Raw genomic sequence first — 6,000 nt, 5'->3', positions numbered from 1 at the left:
AAGGATGGTTTGGATTGGGTGGCAGAAAAAGGATTCCAATGCTGGTCTCACAGTTAAAGAATGAAATTACAAAGAGATCAATGAGAAGAATTTTTCATCTTTCCACATCTGGAAATAGTTGTTTGTGATTTGTTGTAAGTATAAAGAAAAGCATTGGAGTGGTCTGGTGTGAGTGGAGGCTGGTGGCCAGTACTGGAAGTGCTGGGTCTATATGGTACTTCTCTTCCTATAGAGAGCTGAATAAATTTCTTCTTCTCTGCCAAAGTCTGGCTTTGTGACTGGTGGGGTAAGAGTTTTCAAGGAATAGATGGTTTTAAAATAATGAAAGTGAGTGAAGGGGTTTTATGATTTTAGGAATACTTGAAATTACCGAACTCAAATGCAAAATCTGAAGTTCCTCTGCTTTTAGAGCAATTCCAAATTGCTCTGAGAATTCAGTTGTATAATAAGGCAAAATCATAAAGTTGGGTCAGAATCCCCACTTTGAGTTTTGGGAATACTGAACACCTGAAACTTGGGTATGGCTTTTATAGCTGAGGCCTATTTCTTTAACAAAACAAAACAAAAGACTTGCCACAGGTGTTTTGAATTTTGCTGGGTGTGAAGTAGGGTAAGCCACTGAGTTTCTTTTTCTGTTTCTGTGATGGGTCTAGAAGACTCTGAATTAGCTTCTGCTGCTTAACCTGGTTCCAGGATTCCAAATCTAGATTCTGCACTAATTTCAGATGTTCCTTTCAGATCTCTTCTGGAAGAAAATAAAGGCTATAGCGAGGAAAATATCATGCAAGTACTAGAGCAAATGTACTCAGCAGACTAAGCAAGACTGAAGTTCTGAGACGATAAAGCAAATATAGCTTAGTGTTAAGACAAAGAAAAAGTAACACCCGCCTCCTCCTCCTCCTCTGCACACACACACTTGTTTACAAAAGTGCCTTGTAGTGACTGCTGGTGGTGTCACTCCGTCCCATGCCCCAGAGCTATCACCGGGCCTCATGGGAGATGTGACTACAGCATCAGACATGGGACTGTTTGTTCACTCACTTTCTGTGAAGAGAGTTTTGAACTGTGTTTTGAATAGACAGCATTTTCTTTGTGTGGTTGGTAAATAACACAGAGCAAAGTTAGTCAGCAAGTTGCATAGCTTCTGCATTCTGATTCTTTGGAGCCCTTTTGTACCAAGCTTGACAGGATGTTTTTAACAGAATGTGACCTCACTGGGATACCAGAGGTAAGGAAAAAAGTTATTGGGGCTGTTGTGGAATATTTTGTACAGAGCTGACCAGAAATACTGCTTTAAAATGCCTCTTGGAAAGAAGATGGTTTCACAGTGATCCAGTCAATACCTTGTTCAGTGAAAATCAATGTCTTTCACTCCTTCGTAAGTTATAGGAAGTCTTAATATGATTTTCTATTTCCCACTTACGGAAAAAAACGCTGATTTGTAAATCTCAGAACGATTATGTACTTGCTCTAATTTGTTGAGCAAAGGCCCAGTTCTAGTGACAGAACATCAAAATATTTTCTTTCTGACACAGAACAGAATAAGCAGATCACATCCAGTTGTTCGTCCAAGTCCCAGAAGCAGCAGTGCAAGAATCGGAGTGGTGGCAAATCCAGCAAGACCAGGCAACAGCGACCTTCTGGACACCCGTACTCAATAACTAGGTAAAGGTAAGAAGGAAAAAAAAAAAAACCCAACCAGTGTCAGTGCGTTTTCTGGGTAAGATCAAGTGTGGGTTTTCATCACAGGTGTTTAAACTGGGGCCTCCACTTGTAGTTTTGCTTTGACATAGAGCAAATGGGCTGTGATACCCTGGGGGCTGTGGGGCTGCTCGGGCACCCCCTCTCCTCACTCTGCTACTCAGCACCGGGGAAGCATGGCCACAGGCGAGGGGGGGGCCCACACCTTTCTGCTGCGGTGGGGGAAAGCCCTGCTTGTTACTGGCTCTTCAGGGTTTCTTCAGTGTGTTGCTCGTGGTCCTAAGCACTGACAGCATTAGGATGTAGCAGTGCACGGTTCAGAGGCGGTAAAAGAAGAGAGAGAAATCAGTGTTCAAAAAGTCAGGGGGAGATGATTTTTTTTAAAAAACCCACATACAGGTAGTCCAGATATCTATTTATACAGTATAAAAATGCTATAGATTCCTGTTGAATGATCTGAGTGATTTATTTATATTCACTAACTACAGAGGTTTTTATGAAAAATGAAACAAAAATGCATTATTACACAAAACAGCTTCATGAATAATAGGCATCTTGCTGTTCTGAAATTGAATTAGCAGTATGTGATCTGCTTTCCTATGTATACCAACAGAACAAAACTTCATTGTTTTTGTGGTCAACAATTGTTATTTTCCAGCCAGTACAGGTGACTTACCAAAAAAAAAATTGTTTGGAGTCACCGATAGAGCAGTAGAGGAAATGAAGTTCTCACGATATATAAAACTGTTATTCATTCTTAAAGACTTGCATAACAAAGAATTTTAAAAATAGGCCTTTAAAATTAGAAAGTTTTGAGTATTGCTGACAATGAAAGTGTTTCCTGGTAAATGAGGATGGAAAAGTTTGCTCATTTACTTCTGACTAACTAGAGTTGCTCTTTACTGTAAGGCACATAAAGAACTAGAGATTTGTTTTTTCTTCTGATCGGTTAGAAAGTGGATGGGTTGAAATTCATTTAGCACGTCACTGCTCTCAGTAAGGCAGGGTAATGACTTTAGTTTGACAAAGCATTTACAGTGATACTTTCATAATATCAAACTTGCTACTGTATTTTGATCCACTGGCATGTGGTAGATAAGTTGCCAGCTCTGTCCTAGAGCAAATATTTCTTATGAAGAAGCTTCTAGAGAAAAGTGTGTTCTATGAATCAGAAGTCTGTCAAATGGGGATGATTGAAGATGATGAATTTATATTTACAACTTTGGTATTTGTGTTGCAGTAATACTTGTGGTCCTCATCATGGGTCAGATTCTAGGTATTGTACAATACAAAACCAGATTTTATATACCAAACAGCTAACAATGCAGACATGAGACAGCAGTTGAATAAAACAAATGTGATAAAAAAGTCAGTCATAAAATATACACCCAAAGTGTTAAGATGGAGTTTTCTGATTTTAGTAACTTTCTACAGCTGTATATGTAACTGTTAGGGGTTTTTTAACTGATGATTTTTCATAGTGTCTCACCCACTACAGGTAAACTGCCACCAATAGTTGGAAGCTTGATCGTTTTTTGACCCTCAGTCAGGGAGAAGTTGGCAGGGTGGGATACAGTTTACTTTATCCATGAATTTGAACAACAGAGAGTAAAAGTTCAATAAAAGTAAGCAGTTTAAGATTTATGAAAGCTACGATGTATACACCAGTAGAGGTCAGCACAGAGTGCTGAAAGGGAAGCGAGCGCCCAAGCTTTGTGTATTTATGCTCTACTTTCGATCTTTAACTTTTCCTTTAAAATGTGGTCAAGCCTTGCAGTGGCTTACAGTCAATATTCCTGTCTTCTTCGAAAGATAGATTAAAAATACTGGGGATAATATGATAATGACAGGCTGCTTAAACAGAGTAATTTAAGCAACAACATGCATTTTGCATCATGTTATAGCTTGCAGAGAGATGCTGGAAACCTTATTTTGTGGAATCGTTACTGAAACCAAAGTATAACAGTTATTACATATATGGCAGTGACAAATGCATCTAGCTGATGGTTATGTTGCAAAAAATTAGGAGAAAGAGGATAACTTTCAGGACCCAAGTTTTCACATACTTGAAGGTAAAGTAACAAAAGAATTTTTCTCATTTTTAGGTAACAAGTTTGGATAATTACCATTAAGTGTTGTTTTAAAAGTCTTTTCTTTGTGTATATACACATATATTCAGAGAGATAGAGAGGGAGAAGCAGACAGACTGTATATAAAGTTGAATTATCTTTTGTTTCACTTTTTAAAGCCGTTGTTTGCTCGTGGTTTCCTTTTGTGATTTAAAGCAAGGAAAAGAATCACCGCGTATAGTCTGTGCATGAAAAGATCCTTCAACATATATTAGCTGCAAAAGCGCATCTCTGAAAAGCTTCTGTTCAAGCTGCTTTCTGTGGATCTAGAAAGAGTAACCTACATGTCCCCATTCTGTTTCCTTGCACTTTAACCAAGCACTTTGAAAACTACCTTGCTATTGAAGAGTAATTGCTAAATATTAGATTTACCAAAAAAATTTATCACCAGATAAAGATGGTATGTTTTATGTTGATTGCAATACTGACTTACATCTGCTCTCTATGAGCTTAGGGAGAAATTTCCCAGTATATTCAGAGAGAATAGAACTATACAAATGGGGAACATTTTTGAAAATCCTCTTCACTTGTTCTGCTTACCTTTCATTCTCTTCTTTAAACTGATCATGGGGGCATTGGAAACTGTGCTTCCTTTTTATGTGCTTTATCATGCACTTAAAAGTGACAAGTACTAGGCAGAGACTCTGCAGTTCTTTCTCATGGGCACTTGTGTTGTGTGCCGTTAAGTCAGATGGCACAAGTGTGAACGTAGTTCAGAGGGCTGTAGGAGAAGATTACTGCAGGGGAGGGATTCCTTGGTAACTGTAACGGCTATCAAAAGTATAAACTGAGGTAGGAAGGAGATAGAGATATAAACTGCTGTTGCTTGTCTGACCCGTGATGTGTTTTTTCTACACTTTTGTCACTGTAACATCACAATCACAGGTCTTGCAAAAGATCTCTCTTTACAAGTGTAGTGTAAAATCCTGGTTTAGGCAAAGTCAAGGGAAGTCTTGGTGTTTGAATCTGTGGTGAGACCAGGAGCTCTACAGGATTGTTTCAATATTTTTTTTTCCCTGAGGCAAAGGAAACTTAGAAATAATTTCATTTCTTTCATAACATAGGGTCCAGTCTAACAGTGTGGCATGCATATGATGGCATGTAAACTGACAATTTCCATTTTGAGTCCAAATTTCTTACCAAAGGCTTGGATTTAATTCCATTCAATTCAGTTTAGTTCTTTTTCATTTAAAGGGAAGTGGAGAAACAATTTCTAGTACTGATTTCCCTCTTGGCTTTGATTGTGTTTTGAGAAAATAAGCTTGAATCCAGAAGTCAAACCCACCTTCTTTCCCGAGGCAAGCTTCTGATGTCCATACCATTTTGGTACACAATATTTTCCTATTGCCTTTTTCATGTCTCTCACTTTTTCTTGTATTTTGCTGAGCCACAGCGGAACTGCTCACTTATGGTAACTGATATTCTCCATCAGTAGCTGTTGGGAGGTAGCCCTCCTCCTCAAATGCTTTTTCTGAAAAGTAGTGCAAAGGTTGAAGTTAAAGCGGTTCTTACAATACTAAATGCTCTGGTTTTAGCCAGTCAATGTTGAAGTCCAAAAGTTGAAGTATTTCTATTGCTTCAATTAAGTTTGTTTACATGTTAACTTTCATGAACATCTGGCCTGCTTTTTTTCTGTAACATATGGGGTAAAACCCCCCAAAATTCAGGGACCAAAATAAAGTTGCTGGAAATGTGTAGTTCAACCAGGTATAATGTTACGCTAGAAGTTTGCTATTCTTATCTGTATCCAGACCAAAGACAGAAGATTAGAGCAGAGCTGTTCATGATTAAGGAACAGAAGGTCTATCTTATCACTGAAGTTCTCAGTCTCTTACTAGATGAATGTTCGATATTTTCTTGATTGTGGTATTACATTCATATATTTTTACAGGTATAGTAATATTATATTCTCATTTTGTCCCTCTTTTCTGATGTCTTTGATTTATTTGTTGTTTGCTGTTTTTTAAAAATTCTTCCCTGCAAAGTATCTGTGTGTAGTTAAATTACCCTACCACTATATAGCTAGGTTTTGTGTTTATTTAAGTCACAAATAAATTTCTCCACTCTTAGTGTATGTGTACAGGCGTGACTTCCAACATTTTTGCATTACCTCATATGGAAGTATCTGTCATTTGACTATGAAGCTGTGTGTTTTGTTTAAGCACATATC

The 6,000-nt window shown here is 38.0% G+C and overlaps 1 protein-coding gene across 2 annotated transcripts in view; it reads left to right on the top strand.

Moving 5' to 3' along the window:
• The first annotated feature begins 1,165 nt into the window (after nucleotides 1-1,165).
• Nucleotides 1,166-6,000, top strand: part of ST18 (ST18 C2H2C-type zinc finger transcription factor) — a 176,610-nt gene continuing 171,775 nt past the window's right edge. The window contains exons 1-2 of one of the 2 annotated variants that reach the window (XM_068396197.1): nucleotides 1,166-1,228; nucleotides 1,536-1,671. The gene's annotated coding sequence lies outside the window, so the exon portion shown is untranslated. Of the gene's footprint in view, nucleotides 1,229-1,336; nucleotides 1,379-1,535; nucleotides 1,672-6,000 lie in introns of those variants that run through there. The other variant, XM_068396198.1, reaches the window with a different exon arrangement.

This window comes from Nyctibius grandis, chromosome 3, assembly GCF_013368605.1.
Source record: "Nyctibius grandis isolate bNycGra1 chromosome 3, bNycGra1.pri, whole genome shotgun sequence".
NCBI lineage: Eukaryota > Metazoa > Chordata > Aves > Nyctibiiformes > Nyctibiidae > Nyctibius > Nyctibius grandis.
The sequence above is the reverse complement of the archived record's forward strand: the minus strand, read 5'-3'. Positions and strand labels throughout refer to the sequence as shown.